General features: G+C 40.6%; 1 protein-coding gene and 2 gene segments (V, D, J or C); 1 reads left to right on the forward strand and 2 right to left on the reverse strand.

The window, feature by feature from the left end:
• The window catches only part of LOC309847518 (immunoglobulin lambda-1 light chain-like), a 1,783,291-nt gene that overhangs the window by 1,178,241 nt on the left and 589,630 nt on the right, over nt 1-15,420 (reverse strand).
• The window catches only part of LOC309847513 (immunoglobulin lambda-1 light chain-like), a 1,777,964-nt gene that overhangs the window by 1,172,914 nt on the left and 589,630 nt on the right, over nt 1-15,420 (reverse strand).
• The window catches only part of LOC309847501 (zinc finger protein 280B-like), a 460,063-nt gene that overhangs the window by 189,747 nt on the left and 254,896 nt on the right, over nt 1-15,420 (forward strand). The window contains exon 6 of one of the 6 annotated variants that reach the window (XR_014302467.1): nt 13,452-13,627. The exons of the other annotated variants lie outside the window; for them this stretch is intronic. The gene's annotated coding sequence lies outside the window, so the exon portion shown is untranslated. Of the gene's footprint in view, nt 1-13,451; nt 13,628-15,420 lie in introns of those variants that run through there. 6 annotated transcript variants of the gene reach the window in all.

Here is a 15,420-nt window from a genome sequence, read left to right on the forward strand (position 1 = left end):
ATGTGACACTTTAATGTCCTTTTTGGGCTGCATATCCCTGAGGGTTTTTGCCCAGTTGCAGGCGCAGGTCCAGATATTTTCAGGCTGTTCAAGAAAAGAGTGATTATTAACTATCCCAGCTCATGGTTTATGGGTATTTGAGCTGAGAGTCCCTTCCTGGGCTTGCTTCCTGCTTCCTTGCTTCCATAATCTGCTTCCTGATACATAGCTCTGGCATGCTACCAGTTTGGGAACTCCCTTTTGTTCTGTGGTTCCTTCTATCTCAAAACCACAATGCCCTGTTTAGGATTCTGAGTTTTCATTTCCAGAGCCCCTTTCAAAAAGAATGTCACTCACTAGAGCAGATTTATGAGGGTTCTGATTTTGCACTCCTGCTTTATATCACTTTCCAGGAACCAGCTTATGGAGGCTCCCTCCCCCTTCTTTTATCTTCTGATATCTTCCCACAGGTTCACAACTCCACACATCCTACCTTGCAAAAAGCAGTTGCTTTTCTGATTGTAGAAATCCATATACATAAATACATACATACATACATGCATGTATGTATGTATGCATATGTATTTACATCTAGGACTGATTTTGTGGGGGTTCAAAATTGATATATATCCAGCTAAATTTAGAGGATCAGTTGAAATTAGGTCCCCTACTCCTCCACCATCTTGGCTCCTACACCAAGATTTTGGATTTTTAAGATAATTTTATAATTTTAAGTAAGCATCAATTTCTCAACAAAAATCATAAAATAAGACAAAACTGGTTGCAGTATTCATAACCAAGTAGATAATTTCAGGTAAAACATGACTGAATAATTCTTCAAACACCACATGGGGAGTGCTGAGGTCCCATGATATGTTCAAAGACAAAATAAAATGTTTGATTTATTATAAAATCAGAAGGAAAAAAATATGATCCAGGCTAGAAGTAAAATATCCCAGCCCATGAAACAAGACATTTCTGTTCACATGGAGACTCTTTGTCTAGGAATGGACTGCTCTGGGTGACTCTAAGGACAAAAGTGACAAGAAAGCCTCACTCCCAGGCAGTGTCCTTGGATGGACCTGGGCCCAGGGCATTAGCAAATAGATAAGCAGAGTCACAGGCTAGGCTGAACAGGAAGCTGCAGGTGTGTGTCCCTCTCTTTACAGATGAGTAAGTGGGTTTTTGTCTTACTTTTCCATATGCTTGGAGCACGGTGTTGGCACTAAGGCTGCTGTCTCATGCTGAGCAGTAATACTCAGCTTCATCCTCAGCCTGGAGCCCATTGATAGTCAGGGAGGCTGAGTTGCCAGAGATGGAGCCAGAGAAGTGATCAGGGAATCCCTGAGGGTCGATTGTTTTCATCATGGATGAGGTTTCTGGGGGTTGTTTCTGGGAATTAATACCAGTACACTTAATAGCCACCAATGTTGGAACTTATTCCAGTGCAGAAGATGGTGATCCTCTGACCCAGGGACCCAGACACTGAAAGTGGCTGACTCAGCACAGACTTGGCCATGACACTTAAGGGGGAGAAACACATAGACAGTGATAGACAGTGATCCTGGAGTCTAGAGACAAGAGGAAACACATGGACAGTGATCCTGGAATCTAGAGACAAGAGGAGGAAGTAGGATCCCACTTGTCCTCCCAGGACCCTTTCCCCTGTCCCCACATCCAGTAACTTGTGAAGTGAATGAGGAGTGTGAGGAGGAGAAGGGACCAGGCCATAGTGGAAGTCTTTACCAATCCTACCTTCTGTAGTCCCACAGCTGAGCATATCTCCTCTAATCTCTCCCTTCCCTTCAACTTTTGAGAAAGGGAGCACTCATCCATGGAAATGAGAATCCAGGTATCTGAACCATTGCTGGCCCTGGTCAGGTCTCTGTCTGAGGATGTAAGGGAGGTGAGAACCGAAGGGGCCATGTGAAGGCAGGGAATGGGAGGGTCATAGCTGATAGCCCTCAGCAGAGGGCACAAGCAGTCCCAGGCGACTGGTCCCAGCTCTCATCATCCCTAACTCCTCAAAAATGGACCCCAGTGCATACAGTACCAGACACAACTTTCTATGACAGGGCAAGCAGAGCTCATTGGAGACAGCCCCTGCATCCTCACAGCTCTCTTCACTCTTTTCTGCATTAGGAATAGGCCACTTGTTCCCTATGTGTCCTCCCATCACCTCAGTGCACAATTTATTCTCTACTCAGAATCCCCAGGTGAGTGTGTCCATGGCATTCTTGGCTGTTCATGAATAAGGGCTGAGGTGGTGTTTTCTAAGCAAACTCATTTTTATATCAAAATCTAGTTCAGAACAATTATGGTTTCCCATGGACACATGGCCCTTCTGTGAAGGACATGGTATGCTTTTTTATTATGTGACTCCTCCCTGGTATCAGAGCCCTCCTTTCTCTGAGTTTCCCACAGCCTTGAGAAAACAGGAAATGACTCTGCAGGTTGTTAGTAGAAGCTTTAGTGTGCATTCCCAGAAGGGTTACACACTGAACATCTGTCACTATTACATCTGTCACTATTACCACCTGCTTGAAATAACAGTTCTCCACACACTGTTGGCAGTGATTCTTCCCTAGATTCTGTTTTCTTAGCATGCAGACACTAATCTGCAGGATCCCTGTCATGTGAGACTGTGTGGCATTGACCTCAGAGTGCAAAGGAAAAAACTGACAGGTGGTCCTAGGAGAAAATGAGTAATACTCAGTACCAGTGAGAGGGGTCATGTATTAGTCACCACTGAGCCAAATGTGCGGTTGAATAGATTTGTGTTATTTTATGCAAAATCATCCTTAATAAGATTGATTTAAACTAAAGTGTAAAGTCATGTGAAGATCAGGTACAATTATGAGTGTGCTTTTGCCAGATTTGGCCTTTTTACAGAGAGAGTATGGGTAGAAATTGTGGCTAAAACGTGGATGTGACAATAGGGAAGGGATGTTTCTGTTCTTCGTTGAATAGAGAAATCTGTAAACTTTCTCTAACATCAAATACAGATGTAGTGAAAATAAGGGCTATATTTACCCCAATGTTTATAGCAGCAATGGCCACAATCACCAAACTGTGGAATGAGCCAAGATGCCCTTCAACAGACGAATGGATAAAGAAAATGTGGTACATGGCCACCAAACTGTGGAAAGAACCAGGATGCCCTTCAACGGACGAATGGATAAGGAAGATGTGTCTAGATATACTATGGAGTATTATGCCTCCATCAGAAAGGACGAATACCCAACTTTTGTAGCAACATGGATGGGACTGGAAGAGATTATGCTGAGTGAAATCAGTCAATCAGAGAGAGTCAATTATCATATGGTTTCACTTATTTGTGGAGCATAACAAATAGCATGGAGGACATGGGGAGTTAGAGAGGAGAAGGCAGTTGGGGGAAATTGGAAGGGAAGGTGAACCATGAGAGACTACAGACTCTAAAAAACAATCTGAGGGGCTTGAATTGGTGGGTGAGTGGGAGGTTGGGCTACCAGGTGTTGGTTATTGGAGAGGGCATGGATTGCATGGAGCACTGGGTGTGGTGCAAAAATAATGAATACTGTTATGCCGAAAATAAATAAAAAAATAAATTTAAAAAAATGAGGGTTTTGAAGGGGCGGTGGTTGGGAAGTCAGGGTACCAGGTGGTGGGTATTATAGAGGGCACAGATTGCATGGAGCACTGGGTGTGGTGCAAAAATAATGAATACTATTATGCTGAAAATAAAAAAAATAAATTTTAAAAAAATAAATAAATAAAATCTTAAAAAAAAATGTGGTACATATATACAATGGAATATTATGAAACCATCAGAAAGGATGGATACCCAACTTTTGTATCAACATTGACTGGACTAGAGGAAAATTTGGAGGAGTGAAATAAGTCAAGCAGAGAAAGTCAATTATCATATGGTTTCACTTACTTGTGGAGCATAAGGAATAATATGGAGGACATTAGGAGAAGGATAGAAAAGGTGAATTGGGGTAAATCAGAGGGGGAGACAAAAGGTGAGAGACTGTGGATTCTGAGAAACAAACTGAGGGTTATGGACAGAGGGAGGTAGGGGGATGGTTGAGACTGGTGGTGGGTATTAAGAAGGGCACCTGTTTCATGGAGGACTGGGTGTGGCACTTAAAAAATGAATCTTGGAACATGAAAAAAATAAAGTTAAATTAAGAAATTAAAAAAAGGTCAATTTACTTTAAATAATAGATTTTGTTTCCTGGGTCTGGACCTGCAGATAGGAAAACTGACATGGTGTCCATTGAAACCCCATGAAGGACCTATTCCTATGAACTTCAGAGCCATCTCAGTGATGGAATTACCAAACTGAGACAAAGTTTCCAGGACAGTGTGATTTGGGGTCAGATCACACTCTGGGTTATGCACATCTCCAGTCTCTGTGCCTTGTGTCCAGCATGTCTAGGATAGAGCAAGTGCTCATTCAGCCACCCATGAGTAGAGCAAACAATTTCTATTACCCAAGGCCACCTGGACCCAGGAGTTTCTGTTAAAGGTTCCACGTGTGAGTGGTGGAGAGTTGGAGACAAGGGGGATTGTGTTTCTGACATTACAAGCCCTATGGTCCTCACAGGTGCAAAAACAAGAATACTGTCATGCTGAAAATAAATAAAAGATAATTAAAAGAAAAAAAGCTCAGAGGTGTGGTCTCCGGTTACAGGTATTTTTTTGTCTCACTTCCTCATTATTTGAGACATTGTGAGTATTATAGCTTCTCCATGGCCATGAGCTGTAGCACTGTAATAGTCAGTCTTATCCTCAGGTTGCATCCCAGAGAAGAGCAGAACCCCTGCATTGGCTGGGACACCTTTGGATCCAGAGAACTAGCTGTGGATCAGAGAGCCCTGGTGCTTATCTGAGTCTAAGTAGTAGTACAGGAGACACTGAGTAGGGTTCCCTGGCTTTTGCCAGTACCAGTTTATGTAGTAGCTGTCAAAACCAAAGCCATTGGTCAGGTTGCAAGTGAGTATGGCTGTTGCTCCCAGAGATGCAGAGCAGGAGTGTGGCTGGGTCAGCACAGGTTGGGACAGGGACCCTGCAAACAGAGATGGTTATGAGTGATGGTACAGGGGCCAGACTCACACTTCATATCTGTGCCAGAGAGTCTGATGGAGCCTAGGAACTGTGACTGGGTACCCAAGGCTTCTCCCTGTATGTACATTGAGAGAGGAAGATGAAAAGATTAGGAATCCTTGACACAGCCCCTGGTTCTCACAAAGAGCTGGGCTGCCCCAGACCTCTTTATTCCCTCTACCTTCTACCATTGGAAGGGCTGTCTGTGCAAATGGGGGCCATCCAGTGATTTCTAACCCCTCCCTTAATTCTGGTGTGGATATCATCTCATGCCATACAATGAGGAAGATGGGGGTTGGCCTCAGCATCTGCTGAGAGCACACATATCAGTGGTCCACTGTTCAGTGGACACTGCCAAGCAAGAGAGAACACAGCTGCTGAGTCCTCATCAGGGAGCACATGGTCCAGTACACAGGCCCAAGTTCACTTCAGTGAATGGTCCTCACCTAAGAGTTGTGTCAGAACAAAAGAACATATCTGCACAGCACCCACTAGTGGTCAAAAGGTATCCACCTCCCCTTAGACCAAACTCTTTTTTTTTTAATTAATTAATTTATTTTTAGAAAAAACAGTATTCATTATTTTTTCACCACACCCAGTGCTCCATGCAATCTGTGCCCTCTATCATACCCACCACCTGGTACCCCAACCTCCCACCCTCCCGCCACTTCAAACCCCTCAGATTGTTTTTCCGAGTCCATAGTCTCTCATGATTCACCTCCCCTTCAAAATTCTTGACAGCATAGTGGCTTTCAGCATCTCACCAGGTCCCTGTCTATTCTCACTCCCATGTATGAACTATAGATCCTACAATTGTATACACTGTTTATTGTCACTATGGTTTCTCACTCTCTGGAGGGACACCTCCCTATGAAAAGGGCAACAATATATATAAATAACAAATTAACATGTCACCATACCCGGAGAAGTTACTATAAAACATGAATGTATCATGTCAAATATCACTGATCAGAGGACAGTGGAGCTCTTTGGAGGGACTTGTAGGGGACCTTCAAGGAACTGTGGAGTCTGAACATTTTCCAGGAATCAAGCTCAGTGACAAATTCCCAAGATAGCAATTCAGCAAATGTTTCAAAGTCATATGTTGTCTTTACAAATTTATTAGTTCAGATATACCTGAATGATTCATGAAAAGCTAACATCTTTGCCTGACTGAACATTTACAGGTGAATATAGACCTATTTCTATGTTTGGGAGTGAGATATATCTCCTGAATTCATTGGTTTCTGAGTATTTCTGTTTTCAAATTCTTGTCACGATTTTATCTTTATTGCCTCAGAAACTGTTTGTATTGTAGCTATATTTATTTTCCACTTGCAGTTTTATACTTTCCTTCAAGAGGAAGATGAGTGTGATGTTTTATTGCTTCCATATGCCTGGGAGAGGGGGTGCAGAAATCATATTCACCTGTATGTACAAATAGTCACCAATTCTCTAAACTCACAGGGACCTTAAGTAAAAAGTCTATGATAAAGATCACCCACTTACCTCAGACATCCTCTCCTCCAACACTCAGAGGGTCCTTCTCCTTCAGGTCAGGGGGGTCACCCCTTGACTTCAAACTCTTCAGTGACTCCTCACAGCTATTTGTTCTACACCCAAGCTCCTCCAACTCATAAGGACCTCCTCTGGCCTGGCTCACTCTCTCTGCCCACCTCACAGCCAAGCCCCTTATACCCTGCTCCAGCCTCATCCCTTCTCTGCCCTTGGACTCCCTGAACTCAGTCCCTCTCCTGTTCTCTGCACAGCCTCTTGTGTGCCTGTTGGAAGGAAATGGGCTTCACCTGAAGATCATAGTGGACACACACGTTTTGGCAACTTTGAGCATGTGTTGAAAGCAGGGCAGACACAGTATAACAACACATTGTGATATATATATATCTATTTGTCTTCTCTCCCCCTTGATTACTATAACTTTACAATGTTAAGTGTCAGTCTCCCAAATTGTTTATCCCCTTTAATATTATCTTGTTAATTTGGATCTTTTCTGTCTCTGCATAAACTTTAGAATCAGTTCTTCAGTGTTTATGAAATAGCTTGCTGGGATTTAAGGATAGCATTGAATCTGTACATCAAATTGGGAAGAACTGACTTCTTGAAAGTAATGAATTTTCTTATCAGTGAACATGGACTGTCTCTCAATTTGTTTAGTTCTTCTTTGATTCCATTCATTAGAATTGGGTTATTTTCCTAATACGGATATTACACATACTACGTTCAATTTATACCTAAGCGTTTACACTTTTTTGGGTGCTAATGTAAATTGTGTTCATTTCACATTTCACTTGTTCAATGTAAGTTATTAGGTAAGCACTGGACTTTTCTATATTAAACATGCATCCTGAAACTGCTATAATTGCTCTTTAGTTTCAACAGTTTTCTTTTTATGTCAATGATTTAGTATTTTCTACATAAATGGTCATGTCACCTAAAATAATATAGTTTATTTTTCCATTCTCAATCTGTATACATTTAGATGGATGTTTTCAAGAAAATATTGGTACATTTATTGAGATAGTCATATTTTTTAATTTATTTTCAGCATAACAGTATTCATTGTTTTTGTACCACACCCAGTGCTCTGTGCAATCCATGCCCTCTATAATACCCACCACCTGGTACCACGACCTCCCACCACCCGCCCCTTCAAAACCCTCAGATTGTTTTTCAGAGTCCATAGTCTCTCATGGTTCACCCCCCTTCCAATTTCCCCGAACTTTTAAAATTTATTCTCTTACAGAATGAATTACATTGATTGGCTTTCCAATGTTACACAAACCTTAAATGTGTAAAATGACCACCTTTAGCACACTGTTTTGTTGAATTTGTAAATATTTTGTTATATTTTGGTTTCTTTGTTTTGCAGCATATGGATTTTTAATTTCCTTTACTGTGAAAATTTTGTGTGGTTATTAAATCCATGGAAAACTAACTTTATGACCTATATTCAAGTTTTGTCCTTCCTCCTTGCTTCTCTGTAGTATTATTATTTTGCCCTTAAATACTTGATTACATTCTCTAGTGTAGGTCTCTGGACCTGAAGTTGTCTTTGTGGGAGGACTGTCAACTAGAGTAATGAACAATTTCAATATAAGTGCTGGAAAACATGAGTTAACCAATGATTCTTCATTTATTGAACAAATTCTATGGTTCATGCATTGTGCCTGGGACTGTGTTTTATTTGGTGGTAATTTTCCTTTAAACTTAATATCCCAGGAGGAGTCAAGATGGCGGAGAAGTAGCTAGCTGAGACTACTTCAGCTAGCAGGAGATCAGCTAGATAGCCTAACTAAAGATTGCAAACACCTGCAAACCCATCGGCAGATCGAAGAGAAGAAGAACAGCAATTCTAGAAACAGAAAAACAACCACTTTCTGAAAGGTAGGACTGGCGGAGAAGTGAATCCAAAGCGACGCGAAGATAGACCCAGGGGGAGGGGCCGGCTCCCGGAAAGCGGTGGAGCAACGGAGCACAAAATCAGGACTTTTAAAAGTCTGTTCCGCTGAGGGACATCACTCCAGAGGCTAAACCGGGGCGAAGCCCACGAAGGGTCAGCGTGGCCTCAGGTTCCGAAGGGTCACAGAAGGATCAGGGGTGTCTGAGTGTCGCAGAGCTTGCGGGTATTGGAACGGGAAAGCCGGCTAGAGACAGAGCCAACAGTAAGCTCACAGCTCGGTGTTACCTTGAACCGGCCACAGACTCGGTGAGCTCGGAGCGTGGCCGGAGGTCAGGCAGATGGGAGTTACTGGGCGCTGTTCTCTGAGGGCGCACTGAGGAGTGGGGCCCCGGGCTCTCGGCCCCTCCGGGCAGGAGACCAAAAGGCCGCCATTTGTATTCCCGTCCTCCAGAACTCTACGGAAAGCGCTCAGGGAACAAAAGCTCCTGAAAACAAACCCTAGTAGATTACTCAGAGGCCCCTGGTAAGGGCGGTGCAATTGCGCCTGGGGCAAAGACACTTGAGAATCACTACAACAGGCCCCTGCCCCAGAAGATCAATAAGAAATCCAGCCAAGACCAAGTTCACCTACCAAGGAGTGCGGTTTCAATACCAAGGAGAGCAGCAGAATTCCAGAGGAGGAGAAAGCAAAGCACAGAACTCATGGTTTTCTCCCTGGATTTTTGAGTCTCGCAGTTAATTTAATTTTTTTCTTTTTCATTTTTTTTCTCTTCTTCTGCTAATTTTTTTAAACTTTTACCGTTTTCTTTTTTAATGTTTTTTAACTACTTTATCTAATATATATATTTTTTTCTTTTTTATACTTTTCTTTATTTGTTTTCTTTTCTTAATTCTTTTCTTTTCTTTTTCTTACTTTCCTTTTGAAAATTTTATTTTATCCACTTACTCCTCCCTCATGATTTGGGATCTCTTCTGATTTGGTTAAAGCATATTTTCCTGGGGTTTTTGCCACCCTTTTAGTATTTTAGTTGCTCCTTCATATACTCTTATCTGGACAAAATGTCAAGGCGGAAAAATTCAACACAAAAAGAAAGAACAAGAGGCAGTACCAAAGGCTAGGGAACTAATCAATACAGACATTGGTAATATGTCAGATCTAGAGTTCAGAATGACAATTCTCAAGGTTCTAGCCGGGCTCAAAAAAGGCATGGAAGATATGACAGAAACCCTCTCGAGAGATATAAAAGCCCTTTCTGGAGAAATAAAAGAACTAAAATCTAACCAAGTTGAAATCAAAAAACCTATTAATGAGGTGCAATAAAAAATGGAGGCTCTCACTGCTAGGATAAATGAGGCAGAAGAAAGAATTAGCGATATAGAGGACCAAATGACAGAGAAAAAAGAAGCTGAACAAAAGAGGGACAAACAGCTACAGGACGACGAGGGGAGAATTCGAGAGATAAGTGACACCATAAGACGAAACAACATTAGAATAATTGGGATTCCAGAAGAAGAAGAAACAGAGAGGGGAGAAGAGGGCAGCATACTGGAGAGAATTATTGGGGAGAATTTGCCCAATATGGCAAAGGGAACGAGCATCAAAATTCAGGAGGTTCAGAAAATGCCCCTCAAAATCAATAAGAATAGGCCCACACCCCGTCAACTAATAAAAAAATTTACAAGCCTTAGTGACAAAGAGAAAATCCTGAAAGCAGCCCGGGAAAAGAAGTCTGTAACATACAATGGTAAAAATATTAGATTGGCAGCTGACTTATCTACAGCGACCTGGCAGGACAGAAAGAGCTGGCATGATATTTTCAGAGCACTAAACGAGAAAAACATGCAGCCAAGAATACTATATCCAGCTAGGCTATCATTGAAAATAGAAGGAGAGATTAAAATCTTCCAGGACAAACAAAAACTGAAAGAATTTGCAAATACCAAACCAGCTCTACAGGAAATATTGAAAAGGGTCCTCTAAGCAAAGAGAGAGCCTACAAGTGGTAGATCAGAAAGGAACAGAGACCATATACAGTAACAGGCACCTTACAGGCAATATAATGGCCCTAAATTCATATCTCTCAATAGTTACCCTGAATGTGAATGGGCTAAATGCCCCAATCAAAAGACACAGGGTATCAGAATGGATAGAAAAACAAAACCCATCTATATGTTGCCTCCAAGAAACTCATTTTAAGCCCGAAGACACCATTACCATGCTAATGGACATCAGAAGAAATCAGGAGTGGCAATCCTTATATCAGATCAATTAGATTTTAAGCCAAAGACTATATAAGAGATGAGGAAGAACACTATATCATATTCAAAGGGTCTGTACAACAAGAAGATCTAACAATTTTAAATATCTATTCCCTCAACGTGGGAGCAGCCAACTATATAAACCAATTAATAACAAAAACAAAGAAACACATCAACAATAATACAATAATAGTAGGGGACTTTAACACTCCCCTCACTGAAATGGACAGATTATCCAAGCAAAAGATCAACAAGGAAATATAAGCCTTAAACGACACACTCGACCAGATGGACATCACAGATATATTTAGAATATTTCATCCCAAAGCAACAGAATACACATTCTTCTAGTGCACAAGGAGCATTCTCCAGAGTAGATCACATCCTCGGTCCTAAATCAGGACTCAACCGGTATCAAAATATTGGGATCATTCCCTGCATATTTTCAGACCACATTGCTCTGAAACTAGAACTCAACCACAAGAGGAAGTTTGGAAAGAACCCAAATACATGGAGACTAAACAGCATCCTTCTAAAGAATGAATGGGTCAACCTGGAAATTAAAGAAGAATTGAAAAAAATCATGGAAACAAATGATAATGAAAATACAAAGGTTCAAAATCTGTGGGACACAACAAAGGCAGTCCTGAGAGGAAAATATATAGTGGTACAATCCTTTCTCAAGAAACAAGAAAGGTCTCAGTTACACAACCTAACCCTACACCTAAAGGAGCTGGGGAAAGAACAAGAAAGAAACCCTAAGCCCAGCAGAAGAAGAGAAATCATAAAGATAAGAGCAGAAATAAATGGAATAGAAGCCAAAAGAACAATGGAACAAATCAATGAAACTAGGAGCTGGTTCTTTGAAAGAATTAATAAAATTGATAAAGCCCTGGCCCGACTTATCAAAAAGAAGAGAGAAAGGACCCAAATAAATAAAATCATGAATGAAAGAGGAGAGATCACAACTAACACCAAAGAAATACAAACTATTATAAGAACATACTAGGAGCAACTCTACGCCAATAAATTTGACAATCTGGAAGAAATGGATGCATTCCTAGAAACATATAAACTACCACAACTGAACCAGGAAGAAATAGAAAGCCTGAACAGACCCATAACCAGTAAGGAGATTGAAACAGTCATTAAAAATCTCCAAACAAACAAAAGCCCAGGGCCAGACGGCTTCCCGGGGAAATTTTACCAAACATTTAAAGAAGAACTAACTCCTATTCTCCTGAAACTGTTCCAAAAAATAGAAATGGAAGGAAAACTTCCAAACTCATTTTATGAGGCCAGCATCACCTTGATCCCAGAACCAGACAAGGATCCCATCAAAAAAGAGAGCTATAGACCAATATCCTTGATGAACACAGATGCGAAAATACTCAACAAAATACTAGCCAATAGGATTCAACAGTACATTAAAAGGATTATTCACCACGACCAAGTGGGATCTATTCCAGGGCTGCAAGGTTGGTTCAACATCCGCAAATCAGTCAATGTGATACAACACATCAATAAAAGAAAGAACAAGAACCATATGATTCTCTCAATAGATGCTGAAAAAGCATTTGACAAAGTACAGCATCCCTTCCTGATCAAAACTCTTCAAAGTGTAGGGATAGAGGGCACATACCTCAATATCATCAAAGCCATCTATGAAAAACCCACCGTAAATATCATTCTCAATGGAGAAAAACTGAAAGCTTTTCTGCTAAGGTCAGGAACACAGCAGGGATGTCCATTATCACCACTGCTATTCAACATAGTACTAGAAGTCCTAGCCTCAGCAATCAGACAACAAAAGGAAATTAAAGGCATCCAAATCGGCAAAGAAGAAGTCAAATTATCACTCTTCGCAGATGATATGATACTATATGTGGAAAACCCAAAGACTCCACTCCCAAACTGCTAGAACTGGTACAGGAATTCAGTAAAGTGTCAGGATATAAAATCAATGCACAGAAATCAGTTGCATTTCTTTTCACCAACAACAAGACAGAAGAAAGAGAAATTAAGGAGTCCATCCCATTTACAATTGCACCCAAAACCATAAGATACCTAGGAATAAACCTAATTAATGAGGCACAGAATCTATACTCAGAAATCTATAAAGTACTCATGAAAGAAATTGAGGAAGACACAAAGAAATGGAAAAATGTTCCATGCTCCTGGATTGGAAGAATAAATATTGTGAAAATGTCTATGCTACCTAAAGCAATCTACACATTTAATGCAATTCCTATCAGAGTATCATCCATCTTTTTCAAAGAAATGGAACAAATAATGCTAAAATTTATATGGAACCAGAAAAGACCTCGAATAGCCAAAGGGATATTGAAAAAGAAAGCCAACGTTGGTGGCATCCCAATTCCGGACTTCAAGCTCTATTACAAAGCTGTCATCATCAAAACAGCATGGTACTGGCACAAAAACAGACACATAGATCAATGGAACAGAATAGAGAGCCCAGAAATAGACCCTCAACTCTATGGTCAACTTGACAAAGCAGGAAAGAATGTCTAATGGAAAAAAGACAGCCTCTTCAATAAATGGTGTTAGGAAAATAGGACAGCCACTTGTAGAAAAATGAAATTGGACCATTTCCTTACAACAGACACAAAAATATACTCAAAATGGATGAAGGACCTCAATGTGAGGAAGGAATCCATCCAAATCCTTGAGGAGAACACAGGCAGCAACGTCTTCGACCTCAGACACAGCAACATCTTCCTAGGAACAACGCCAAAGGCAAGGGAAGCAAGGGCAAAAATGAACTATTGGGACTTCATCAAGATCAAAAGCTTTTGCACAGCAAAGGAAACAGTTACCAAAATTAAAAGACAACTGACAGAATGGGAGAAGATATTTGCAAACAACATATCAGATAAAGAACTAGTGTCCAAAATCTATAAAGAACTTAGCAAACTCAACACCCAGAGAACAAATAATCCAATCAAGAAATGGGCAGAGGACATGAACAGACATTTCTGCAAAGAAGACATCCAGATGGCCAACAGACACATGAAAAAGTGCTCCATATCACTCGGCATCAGGGCAATACAAATCAAAACCACAATGAGATATCACCTCACACCAGTCAGAATGGCTAAAATCAACAAGTCAGGAAATGACAGATGCTGGCGAGGATGCGGAGAAAGGGGAACCCTCCTACACTGTTGGTGGGAATGCAAGCTGGTGCAACCACTCTGGAAAACAGTATGGAGGTTCCTCAAAATGTTGAAAATAGAACTGTCCTATGACCCAGCAATTGCACCACTGGGTATTTACCCTAAAGATACAAACGTAGTAATCCAAAAGTTCAGGTGCACCCGAATGTTTATAGCAGCAATGTCCACAATAGCCAAACTTTGGAAAGAACCTAGATGTCCATCAACAGATGAATTTATAAAGAGATGTGGTATATATACACAATGGAATACTATGCAGCCATGAAAAGAAACATAATCTTGCCATTTGCGACAACATGGATGGAACTAGAGCGTATCATGCTTAGTGAAATAAGTCAAGTGGGCAAAGACAACTATCATATGATCTCCCTGATATGAGAAAGTGGTGATGCAACATGGGGGCTTAAGTGGGTAGGAGATGAATAAATGAAACAAGATGGGACTGGGAGGTAGACAGACCATAAGTGACTCTTAATCTCACAAAACAAACTGAGGGTTGCTGGGGGAGGGGTTTTGGGAGAAGTGGGGTGGGGTTATGGACTTTGGGAAGGGTATGTGCTTTGGTGAGTTCTGTGAAGTGTGTAAACCTGGCGATTCACAGACCTGTATCCCTGGGGATAAAAGTATATGTTTCTAAAAAATAAATTAAAAAAAAAAAACTCTTAATATTCCAGTGGAGTTAAGGGCAACTGATATTTTAATTTTCAGAATTCAGTCAATATAATAATATTTAATAAATATAATGGATTTTGAAAGAGAAATAATAGAAAGCACACAAGTATAATATCAAGTATTGTACAACCCTATTTAAAGGGTTGGAATCTAAATATTATACAATTGTATGTGGTCCTGTGTCTCTGGACATATCCTAAGGAGCCAATGCAAGTCCGAAAGAATCATGCTGAGATCATACAGTCTCCAGGTTGAATTACAAATCTATATCTACTGGACACATACTTTCCTTCAGTTCTGTATCTCACAGTTCATTGTGCTGTGGCACAATGCCACAGCAGGCTATTGTAACCTTTGGTGAACTGATCATTTGAACTTGTTTCTCACTGTTCTTGGATCTTTAGTGCAATCTGGGGAATGATTCAGTCATAGGATGTTATTCTCCCTGGATTTTGAAGAGATATTTCCAGAAATAATTCTATAAAAATAAAAGAACAAGTGTTTCTCAAACATTAACTTCCACACTAATCTGGAGGACTTGTTAAGTGTAGATCTCTGACACCCAACACAGATTTCAGAGTTTGAAGGTCTAAGATGGAGGATTGTGTTTTTATCAAGCTACAAACTAAGAAAATATTAATTTCATTCTTATCATCAAAGTAATGAATAAAGTTACATATAACAATATTCTTTGAAAAATAGTCCTTATTTATAGCAGTATTGTTTGATATATAATGGAACTGAGTCCCCATTCCTCACACTTTAGGAAAACAAGGAAGGAAGGCACAGTCTCAGATGCTC

The sequence above is a fragment of the Mustela nivalis genome (assembly GCF_964662115.1).
Source record: "Mustela nivalis genome assembly, chromosome: 14".
In the NCBI taxonomy this organism is placed as follows: domain Eukaryota; kingdom Metazoa; phylum Chordata; class Mammalia; order Carnivora; family Mustelidae; genus Mustela; species Mustela nivalis.